This window comes from Scyliorhinus canicula, chromosome 15, assembly GCF_902713615.1.
Source record: "Scyliorhinus canicula chromosome 15, sScyCan1.1, whole genome shotgun sequence".
NCBI classification, from domain to species: Eukaryota; Metazoa; Chordata; class Chondrichthyes; order Carcharhiniformes; family Scyliorhinidae; genus Scyliorhinus; species Scyliorhinus canicula.
Window position 1 is genome coordinate 87889061 of NC_052160.1, and position 11031 is coordinate 87900091.

At 45.3% G+C, this 11031-nt stretch overlaps 1 long non-coding RNA gene across 1 annotated transcript in view; it reads right to left on the reverse strand.

The window, feature by feature from the left end:
- The window catches only part of LOC119979049, a 29950-nt gene extending 27200 nt beyond the window's left edge, over nucleotides 1–2750 (reverse strand). The window contains exon 1 of the long non-coding RNA XR_005463628.1: nucleotides 2649–2750. This is a non-coding gene — a long non-coding RNA (uncharacterized LOC119979049). The remainder of the gene's footprint in view (nucleotides 1–2648) is intronic.
- Nucleotides 2751–11031: the final 8281 nt, after the last annotated feature.

Below are 11031 nucleotides of genomic sequence, written 5' to 3' on the forward strand. Positions count from 1 at the left end.
GTTCGTAGCAATGACAGACCTGCTAAAAACAAGAGCCATTAGTAAACTCTGAATCCCTGCTTCCACTCATAGTAAGGCATGACTAAGAACGAGACTGTGTTGAGAGCTGCATGCCACACAAGCGAGCAGTTTCCAAGTGTGACTGTTGCAGATTATATTCCCAGATTAAAGAGACTCGCATGTCTTTTTTAAAATAAATTTAGAATACCCAATTATTTATTTTTTCAATTAAGTGGAAATGTAGTTATTTTCCTGAGCCAGCAGGGGAGCTCCGCCAGATTACAGCATGATCCAGGCCCCAGCAGCCAACTTCACAGTCTCAGAGTCAGAAATTTAGATGCAGCTATTGCCATGGTTGCCATCAAACTCTTAAATGCCCCCATTTCCAATTAAAATGCTGTTTCTGTGTAATAGCCAGTAATATCCAGATGGTAGACAGGATTAAGTGAAATAGTAATGCTCCTGGTCGCAGTAAAACAACAAGTCACAGCTATCCACTAGGCTGAGGCTGTGGTAGATCTAAAGTTAGTTCAGAAGTCTGGAAATCCTCATAAATTCTCATGACAGATATGGAATCAGAAGTTAATGTATCGAGCAGGACGATCAAATGTTGTTAGTCGGATAGCAAGAAAAAACAGCACATGGAAGTGTAGTGATACGCCTGTAGATAATATTGCACATAATCAGCAGTGTGGCCTCCTACCAGCAGGTGGCCACATATGCAGCAGTGTGACCTCCCACCAACAGGAGGCGTCAGATATAAGTCAGGACAGATCCGGTGATCCTCAGAAGGTTGTAAGACGTACATGATGACAGTCATGTTAAGGGGTAGTTCCAGGGGAGTCTAAAGAAAATCTATGATAACTTGCTCTGTATCTGATCGTTACCTTATCACGTGTACATTAATAAAGATCCTTGTTTGGACAAGTTACCAGCAGTTCTGTAGATTCCTTGCTAGACAACGAACACAGAACACAACAGGAAGATGAGTAAAAGGACTGACAATATAATTTACTTGCCTGGTTAAGTGCACCTCCAGTAACACTCAACAGGATCCAGGACAAAGCAATCCACTTGACTGGTACCCCTTCCACACACATTCACTCCCTCCACCACTGATGAACAGTAGCCGCTGTGTACCATTTACAAGCTGCAGGAACTCACCAAGGCTCCTGAGGCAGCGCCTTCTAAACCCACAACCACTACTATCTAGAAGGACATATGCATTAGATACACGGAACACCACGGCCTGGATGATCCCTCCAATTCACTCACCATCCCGATTTGGAAATATATCGTTGATCGTTCACTGTAGCTGGAACTCCCTCCCTAATAGCACAGTGGGTGTGCCTACACCAGTGACTTGCAGAGGTTCAGAAAGCAGCTCACTTTCACCTTTTTTTTAAAATAAATTTAGATTACCCAATTATTTTTTCCAATTAAGGGGCCAATCCACCTACTCTGCACATTTTTGGGTTGTGGGGGTGAAACCCACGCAGACACGGGGAGAATGTGCAAACTCCACACGGACAGTGACCCAGAGCCGGGATCGAACCTGGGACCTCAGCGCCGTGAGGCGGTTGTGCTAACCACTAGGCCACCGTGCTGCCCTTACTTTCACCTTCTTAAGGGCAATTAGGTACTGCCAACAAATACTGGCCTAGTATTTATGGCCTAGTAAATACTCACATCACATAATTGTTTTTTAAATCAGCAAACTTGAAAAAATGACTGCCTGTTCCATCATCTAAACCACTAATACATATTGGAAATAGCTGAAGCTCAAACACTGATCCTTGCCATTACCCACTAATAACAATCTGCCATCCTGAAAATAAACCCATTATTCCGATTTTGACCCAAGGTGTTATGTAGAGAATGTGGTTCAATGATGCAAGCACTTCAATAACCTTAGGCCTGACAAGCTGTTTGCAATGCAAAAATCACATGAGAGGGCTCCAGATTTACAGAATTCTGGAATCAGCATTCACATCAGCCCCACAGCCTGATGACACCTGAACCAAGGGGAAATATTTGCCCAGGAGCAATACTGAGCCCGAAGCTAAGTTCACAAACCTATCACTGTTGTGGAGGAGGCAACACTGAATACTGTCAAATCTCATTTGATTGATCCCCCGCAAGTGAAAAATGAGGACAGCATTGTCATACTTTTCTCTCTCTCCCTCCTTTTTCCTCTCTCAATCTTGGGAAGAAAAGTGCGCAAAATGCGGGAGAGAGCAAGAGCTCGCTCCGGTAGTGAAGTGTCATATTAATACCTGACATATTAACATCCATTGAGGGTGGTATCACATCATGGAGGGGTAAGGGAAAGAATTTTTTTTCTTTTTTTTTATAAATTTAGATTACCCAATTATTTTTTCCAATTAAGGGCCAATTTAGCGTGGCCAATCCACCTACTCTGCACATTTTTGGGTTGTGGGGGCAAAACCCACGCAGACACAGGGAGAATGTGCAAACTCCACACGGACAATGACCCAGAGCCAGGATCGAACCTGGGACCTCAGCGCCGTGAGGCGGTTGTGCTAACCACTAGGCCACCGTGCTGCCCGGGTAAGGGAAAGATAATAATTCTTCAGAGGCACAGTGAGAAGTTCTCAAAATCACCAGGTGAAGGGGTTCAAACTTACTCCTCCCTGGTCAATGCCATGCCAATATAGGCAGTCCTTGACTTTACGATGTTTAGGTTACGATAAATGGCCTTTACAATCTTTCTATGACTTTCCATGACAGTGGCGACCTCACAATGTCACATCAATGAAAACCTCACAATGTCGTAGCAGTGGCGACCTCACAATGCCACATCATTGGTGACCTCACAGCACCACAGCAGTGGCGACCTCACAACACCACATCAGTGGTGACCTCACAATGCCACATCATTGGTGACCTCACAACGCAACATCATTGGTGACCTCACAACGCCACATCAGTGGCGACCTCACAGCACCACATCAGTGACGACCTCACAACACCACATTAATGACGACCTAACAACACCACATTAGTGGTGACCTCACAACGTCACAGCAGTGGCTACCTCACAACGCCACATCAGTGGCGACCTCACAATGCCACATCAGTGGCTACCTCACAATGCCATAGCAGTGGCTACCTCACAACGTCACAGCAGTGGCTACCTCACAACGCCACATCAGTTGGCTACCTCACAACGTCACATCAGTGGCGACCTCACAATGTCACATCAGTGGCGACCTCACAATGTCACATCAGTGGCGACCTCACAATGCCACATCATTGGTGACCTCACAGCACCACATCAGTGACCACCTCACAACACCACATCAATGACGACCTCACAACACCACATTAGTGGTGACCTCACAATGTCACAGCAGTGGCGACCTCACAGCACCACATCAGTGGTGACCTCACAATGCCACATCAGTGGCGACCTCACAATGCCACATCAGTGGCGACCTCACAATGCCACATCAGTGGCGACCTCACAATGCCACATCAGTGGCAACCTCACAATGCCACATCAGTGGCGACCTCACAATGCCACATCAGTGGCGACCTCACAACGTCACATCAGTGGCGACCTCACAACGTCACATCATTGGTGACCTCACAATGCCACATGAATGGTGTTCATACAGCGTATTAATGTTCAATTGCTGTTCGATGCACTTTTGTAGTCAATACTTGGTGCCTTTATTTTTCCAAACTCTATCTTCAAATTTAGAGTTTCTATGCATATGATAATGGCAGAAAAGTGTAAATCTAATGCAAAAGATGTTTATGCTTCGAAGATGTGGAGATGCCGGCGTTGTACTGGGGTGAGCACAGTAAGAAGTCTTACAACACCAGGTTAAAGTCCAACAGGTTTGTTTCATATCACTAGCTTTCGGAGCACTGCTCCTTCCTCAGGTGAATGAAGAGATATGTTCCAGAAACATTTATACAGACAAATTCAAAGATGCCAGACAAGGCTTAGAATGCGACCATTTGGAGGTAATTGAATCTTTATAGATCCAGAGATAGGGGTAACCCCAGGTTAATGAGATGTGAATTGTCTCAAGCCAGGACAGTTGGTAGGATTTCGCAAGCCCAGGCCAGATGGTGGGGGGTGAATGTAATGCGACATGAATCCCAGGTCCCGGTTGAGGCCGCACTCATGTGTGCGGAACTTGGCTATAAGTTTCTGCTCAGCAATTCTGCGTTGTCGTGCATCCTGAAGGCCGCCTTGGAGAATGCTTACCCGGAGATGCTCTTGACTGCTGAAGTGTTCCCCGACTGGAAGGGAACATTCCTGCCTGGTGATTGTCGCACGATGCCCGTTCATTCGTTGTCACAGCATCTGCATGGTCTCGCCAATGTACCACGCTTCGGGTCATCCTTTCCTGCAGCGTATGAGGTAGACAACGTTGGCCGAGTCGCACGAGTATGTACCACATACCTGGTGGGTGGTGTTCTCACGTGTAATGGTGGTATCCATGTTGATGATCTGGCACGTCTTGCAGAGATTGCCATGGCAGGGTTGTGTGGTGTCGTGGTCGCTGTTCTGAAGGCTGGGTAGTTTGCTGTAAACAACGGTTTGCTTGAGGTTGCACGGTTGTTTGAAGGCAAATAGTGGGAGTGTGGGGATGACCTTGGCAAGATGTTCATCATCATCGATGACGTGTTGGAGGCTGCACAGAAGATGTCATAGTTTCTCCCCTCCGGGAAAGTACTAGACGACGAAAGGTACTCTGTCGGTTGTGTCCCGTGTTTGTCTTCTGAGGAGGTCGAAGAAACATGGAACGATTGCAATGTGAACAAAAATTGAAATAAGAGATCTGAAAAAATTAAGATGCCCACTGAGATTGGTAGAGCTTTGGATCCCCCCACCCCCCGCCCCCGCCCCCCCCCCGGTCTATCATGGTCATCCTGAAAGACAAGCTAAGAATTCAGGAACATCTTAAGGGTTTAGCTCCTATGTAATCACCTGTGGCAACTAAGCAGCATGTTTGGCATATTCCTCAGGATGAGAAACTGTGAATAGTTTGGCTGGAGGACCAAAATGAACTCCTGTAAGGTTAGGTGAGGAGTCTATTAAGTTCAAAATAGCAACAGGTGGAAGAGTTCTAATGCTGAGCCTTTCAATACAAGTAGGAGGTGGTTTATGCATTTTAAAGCCAGGGCAAATTCACATAACATCAAGGTCTTAAGTGAAGCTGCCAGTGCTGGTGAGGCAGTGGGTGCTTGTCCTGAGATATTGGCTGAAATCATTGAAGAGGTTGGGTCTATCGGCAATTTTTAAAATATTGACAAAACTGGGCTCTTTTGGGGAAAGAAATGCTGTTGAGAACTTAAATTGTAACCTGACATGGGTTTCTCCTCTTTGCAAAGCTGCTTCTTCTGCTCGGTGCCAATGCTGCGCGTGACTTTAAACTTAAACCTTTACCTGTGTACCATTCGGAAAACCCCAGGACTTTTGATGGATATGCCAAGGCATTTCTCCCAGTGATACAGAAACCCAATCCTAAGGTGTGGGTCAATAGGAACATCTTTTAGGATTGGTTTAGCTATCATTTTGTGTCAAGTGTCAGAAATTATTGCAGCAAATAGAATCTTGCATTTAACGCGTTGTTGTTCCTCGACAATATTCCTGGTCATCCAAGATTCCTTGACGACATGCATCCTGACATCAGAGTGGTGCTTCTGCCCCTCCCAGTTCACTGTTGCAACCCATCGACCAGGGGACAACTGCATTGTTTAAAGCCCACTAACCTTAGTCGCACATTTTCCCAGGTCATTCAGGCAACTGAGAAAGAAGATGGACCATCTCTCAAGGAATTCTGGAAGGCCTTCAACATTTACCATGCAGCTAAGAACATGGGTGAGGCAAGGAATGAAGACACACAATCAAATTTGCATAGTGCTTGGAGAAAATTGTGTCCTGAGTTTGTGAAGATAAAAACTAGGAACAGGAATAGGCAATTCAGCCCTCAAGCTTCTCTGACATTCAATATGATCATGGCTCATCTCCTCTCAGCCTCAATTCCACTGTCCTGCCCGTTTTCCATAACCCTTCAACCCATTACTAATTAAAAATCTGTCCATCTCCTCCTTAAATTTACTCAAGTTTCCAGCATCCACTGCACTCTGAGTGGTGAATTCCACAGATTCACGACCCTTTCAGAGAAGTAATTTCTCCTCATCTCTGTTTAAATCTGCTACCCTTTATCCTAAAACTATAACCTCTCATTCTAGATTGCCCTTGAAGAGGAAACATCCGCTCTACATCTACTTTGTCAATACTCTTTGTCCTTGGGGAAGAAAGGCTGACGTTTTGGCCTTTGCCTCCCTGGTGGCCCGGAGATGGATTTTGCTGGATGGAGGGATTCGGAGTCTCCAAAGTTAGTGGTGTGGGTCAGTGACATGGTAGGGTTTCTCAGGCTAGAGAAGATTAAGTTCACCTTAAGGGGTTCCATACAAGGGTTCGATTGGAGGTGGCAGCCGTTCATCAACTTCTTTAAGGAAAACTGACCATCGGCAGGAGGGTGAGGGGGGAATGAGGTGGGGGGGGGGGGGAAGGTGGGAAAGGGGAGGCATGGCAGTGAAGAATAAGGGCAGGGAATCTAATATATGGGTAGATAGGAGTTAGGGCAGGGGGAAGTTAGGCATGTTACTGTGAGGTTTTTAACGTGTGTCGGACAGCTCTGTGGTTTAGAATGTTAAAATGTTAACATTATAAATGCCTCAATAAAATGTTTTCTGAAGAAAAATACTTTTTGTCCTTATATACCTCAATTAGACAGATCCCCTCTCAATCTTCTAGAGAGCATAGACCTAAACTCTTCAATCTCTGTTCATAAGACAAACCCCTCATCTCTGGAATCAATCAACTGCCTCCAATGCAACTACATCCCTCCTCAAATAAGGAGATCAAAACTGTACACAGTACTCCTGGTGTGGTCTCACCAATGCCTTGTACAATTGCAGCAACACTTATCTACTTTTATACTCAATTCCTTTAGCGATAAATGCCAAAATTCCATTTGTCTTCCTTATTCCCTGCTGTACTTGCATACTAGATTTCTGCAATTCATGCACAACGACACCCAGATCCTTCTGCACTGAAGCACTCTGAAGTTCTTTCTAGTTAGATAATAAGTTGACTTTTTATTTTTACGACCAAAATAGATAACCTCTCACTTATCCAAGTTAAACTTCATCTGCCAAATTTTGGTCCACTCACCTAACCTATCCATTTGTAAATTTCTTATTTCTTTTTGCAACTTACTATCCCATCTCTTTTAATGCCTTCTGCAAATGTAATACCCTCAATCCCTACATCCACATCATTAATGTATATTGTAAATAGTTGGGGCCCGAAGAACAAACACTGTGGCACTCCACTAGTTACATTTTACCGACCAAAAAAAGATCCATTTATCCTGACTCTGTCTTCTGTCGGTGAGCCAATCCTCTATCCAACCTAATAAATTATCCCTAATCTCATGCAATCTTACCTTGTGTATTAACCTTTCGTGTGGCACCTTATCAACTGCCTTATGGACGTCCAGGTTTACTTCATCTACAAGATCCCCATTATCCACTTGGCTTGTTACATCTTCAAAGAGCGCTAGAAAATAAGCAACCATGATTTACCCTTCATATAACCATACTGACTCTGATGGATTGTGAAAGGGGGTAAAGTAAGTAAGACATATAAGTAAGACACAAGTATTGCATAATCCAGCATACACCTTTATTGGGTTATGGGGATACGGTGGAGGTGTGGGCTTGGGTAGGGTACTCTTTCCAAGAGCTGGTGCAGACTCGATGGGTCGAGTGGCCTCCTTCTGCACTTTAAATTTTATGATTCGATGAATGCGGGCTGTTTAGCTCAGCAGGAATATTCCTTAACCTCAGCTCCAAACAGCCTTGGCTAACTAGATAATGGTACTATAGCACCATTCAGAGACAGGAGCAAGATAATAATAATAATAATCTTTATTAGTGTCACAAGTAGGCTTACATTAATACTGCAATGAGGTTACTGTGAAAATCCCCTAGTCGCCACACTCTGGCGCCTGTTCGGTGACCCTGAGGGAGAATTCAGAATGTCCAATTCACCGAACAAAAGAGGACTATTTATACACAGTATCAAGGGCAGTGGATAAGAAGAATCTGGGAAACATCAGAACACCATGAGTGTGGCCCCATGTGTGCATGAGCTGGTCACGCAGCCCCAGGTTGCCCAAAAGCAATTTTACTGGTCAATGTATGTAATCTGCAGTCACAATGAATGGATTAAGTCCAGCTGAGGCAGAGCTGCTGAGTTTTGGAAATTGCATAATTGTTGAATCTAAAGCATTGTAAGGCAGCGTCAATCTGCCCCAGATTGCTCCCTCATCGTACTTTGGCAAATAAAGAACATCTTTACCAGATGTCTCTGTGAGTCTGCGTGTTAGCTGTGCTGCAATTAAGAAGAGGACCCCCCACATGGAAGCCAGCTTAGCACTTAGCCTCTGAAAACAGTCCTACAGAATTGGCGCTGCGAGCAGGGTCCGGCAACACGATGCGTCTCCTGCATGGGTGAGTATGTTATTATTTGCTACCCGGTAAATAGAGGAAGTACGTATCAGGCAGCCGGTTCCATGTAATAAGCAATCCGAGCAAAATTTTCAAAAATGTAGGAAGCTGCGGTTGCATGCAAAACTGAGTAACAAATCACGCAAAAAAAGGGGGGGAAACAGTTGGGGAACAAAAGTGAACTTTTGTATCATGCCAAACCACTAGCAGAGCAAATCAAACATTGCACGTAAGAAAAGACGTTAAGGACCGCGCAACGGAGGGATGTTGCCCAAGAAGGGAATAGGCAATGGATGGAGGATCCCACATGGGGAATCAAAGGCAGTATAATACAGACTGTAGTGGTAGAATCCAAAAAATTGCTTGAGAAAATTATGGGGAAAGAATATAATCCACAGTTACCTAAGGCCGAACAAAAGGCTTGGTGGACAGGACAGACAAAGAGTAGACCAGAATTGGCAGCTGTTGTGCTTACTGCTATGATGAAAAACTGCCTCCAGAGTGAGGGATATTCCAAACAGATAGCCGCTGTGTTAAGGAGACACAAGAGGAAGAGACTAAGAGGCTAGTAGGAAGGATGGTGGCGAGACCACTGTATCCCTCACTAGCTGAAGGAAAGGAGGAAGAAGGGGGCCAGGAGGAAGTAGATTGTGGAGACTTGGCAGACAAAGTGGCCCAGTGTGGCGATAGTCCACCCCCTATACTACAACAGTCCCATCTGCTCCTACGGCACCAATCTGGACCATAGTAAAGACTCGCGCTGCGGGAGGAGGAGTGGCCGCAATGGCCACTCACTAAATGCCCCTGACTGCAGCTGAGAAATAGATGTTTACGGATAAACACGGCCCATTGCGCTGGGACCATATTAACTCAGCCTTCTGGGAAGTCATTGACGAATTAAGGGAGATCCACGATTTGACCCTAGACGATGTGATATTATTAGTAAAGGGAAAACTGTCGGGATTGATTTGGCAAGTGCTGCCGGCAGCTGTGCAGACGAAAAACTGGATAACCACGGGGGGAGGGTGGGGAGGGAGCGGGTCGGGTACTATCCAACTAAAGTATTACAGATTTAAACGAGCTATGAGGCGGACTCTGGATTGGGGACATGCATACTGGACTAAGGTAACCCTCAGAAAGCAAGATTCCAAGGAACCAGCAGAAGAATACCAAAAGATAATTCAGAGTCTATGTAGATGGCAAATGGGAACATAATCATTTAAAGGATGATGATATATTCCTGAACATGTTGAAGGAGGGATTCCGCCCGATTTTAACTAAAACAATCGAGATGGATCACCCGGTGGGAAATATCTAATATGAACTGGGCCATGAAATCTGAAGCTCATAACTAGAAGAACCCCAAGGTAACCCCCCTGCGGGCTGAGACGCCCCAGTCGAAGGAAAAGGAGGAGTGCTTGAATTGCGAGAAAGGGGACACTTTGCCTGAGGGCGCTGGAACAGGCTGGTACACAGGTAGTGGTGATCTACGAATTGAAGATCTGAACTAAAGAACTTAGGAAACGGTACTACTAAGACCTACTAATCGACGAAGAGCATCAAAAGAACACATCTCAATGCTCAACTGCTCACCGAAGAAAACAATGGAAAGTTTGAAAACACCACAAAGTCTTTGAGTAATTGGTAATGTGGATGCAAATTGCCGTGCAATTTAAGCAACAGTTTACTTGTACGTGGCAGCCTGAGGTCTCCAGTTCCTCATCCGGGCAGCACGGTAGTATAGTGCTTAGCGCAGTTGCTCCACAGCTCCAGGGTCCCAGGTTCGATTCCCAGCTCGAGTCACTGTCTGTGCGGAGTCTCCACGTTCTCCCCGTGTCTGCATGGGTTTCCTCTGGGTGCTCTGGTTTCCTCCCACAGTCCAAAGATGTGTAGCTTAGGTGGATTGGCCATGATAAATTGCCCTTAGTGTTCAAAATGGTTGGGTGGGGTTACTGGGTTACAGGGATAGGGTGGAGTTGTGGGCTTGGGTAGGGTGTTCTTTCCAAGAGCCGGTGCAGACTCGATAGGCCGAATGGCCTCCTTCTGCACTGTGAATTCTATGACACTGGTACAGCCTGATGAGCGAAAAATAGCGTTGCCGCTCACTGTAGCAGGTCCACATGCAGAGAGGCAGATAGAACTTCCGTGCCATCGTTAAAAGTTTGATGAGCATTTTATCCCGAAGGAGAACAAAACTTTTGAAAGGTACATTTTCAGATTGCGGTGCAACATACAAGCGAGTCGTTCAACAGTTTTCTCACGGATCTAAAACTATAGGCTCAGGCTTGTAATTTTGCCACATTAAGATCATCAATGATGAGGAATCAAACCGTATTTGGCATAAAAAACGATAAAGTGCATGAACGTCTTTTGAGGAAGAATGAGCTCCAGCGTGAAGATGGAATAAAAATTTGCCGTGCCAGCAAATCAACGCGTTAAACATGAGAAGTTTAGACTCGAAAATCG